Source organism: Geospiza fortis, unplaced genomic scaffold (assembly GCF_000277835.1).
Source record: "Geospiza fortis unplaced genomic scaffold, GeoFor_1.0 scaffold992, whole genome shotgun sequence".
NCBI classification, from domain to species: Eukaryota; Metazoa; Chordata; class Aves; order Passeriformes; family Thraupidae; genus Geospiza; species Geospiza fortis.
This window is the reverse complement of record NW_005054625.1, coordinates 411,497-412,175: the sequence shown is the minus strand read 5'-3', so window position 1 is coordinate 412,175 and position 679 is coordinate 411,497. Positions and strand designations below refer to the sequence as shown.

The window sequence follows — 679 nt, the reverse complement described above, 5'->3', positions numbered from 1 at the left end:
CCAGCCCCAGCACAAACAGCCCCCCCCTCCCCCTAATTAGTGTTTTCTCGTTAAAATGCTCAAGTTCGGGGGGAGTCAGCAGCGAGAGCCAGGGGAATCCCAGGGGGAAGTGCCAGGGGAGCAGCGGTTTTGAGGGGGGCACATGGGGGTGCCCCCCTGTGGGGTCAGAGAAAGGGGGTCCCCACCAGCTGTTGGGGTGTCCCTGCATGGTCCCACTCATGTCCCCCCCTGCCTCCACTGGCTCCTGTGCAAAAAAGCAATGGGCTGTGCCGGGATAACAAGGTTCCACCAGGATCACAAGGCTCTGCCGGCCTGTCCCTGCTCCCCCTGGCTCTGGGGGGGTCTCACAGCGTGTCCATTCCCTGCCTGAGCCCAGCCCCCCCCTCCACTGGCCCCCCTGGTCCCAACAGCCGGCACACAGCTCAGCCTCAAGTCCCATGCCCGGCTCCCAGGCAGATCCCGACGCTGGATCCATGAGGAGCAATGAGGGATGGACCCATCCAGGCTTGCCACGAGGTCACTGCCTCCCGGGGGGTGCATAGATGAGGCGGGGCTGGCGGAGCACGCTGCACTGGGGGGATCTGGTGTCCTGGGAGAACCAGAGAGGCTGGGAGTGTGTCATGCAGGATCCGGGGCGCTGGGAGCTGGGGGGGGCCGGCTGAGGAAGGGGAAGGAGCTC

At 65.5% G+C, this 679-nt stretch overlaps 1 protein-coding gene across 1 annotated transcript in view; it reads right to left on the bottom strand.

Moving 5' to 3' along the window:
- LOC102033975 (cell division control protein 6 homolog) overlaps positions 1 to 679 on the bottom strand; it is a 15,573-nt gene that overhangs the window by 4,958 nt on the left and 9,936 nt on the right. The window lies entirely within an intron of this gene.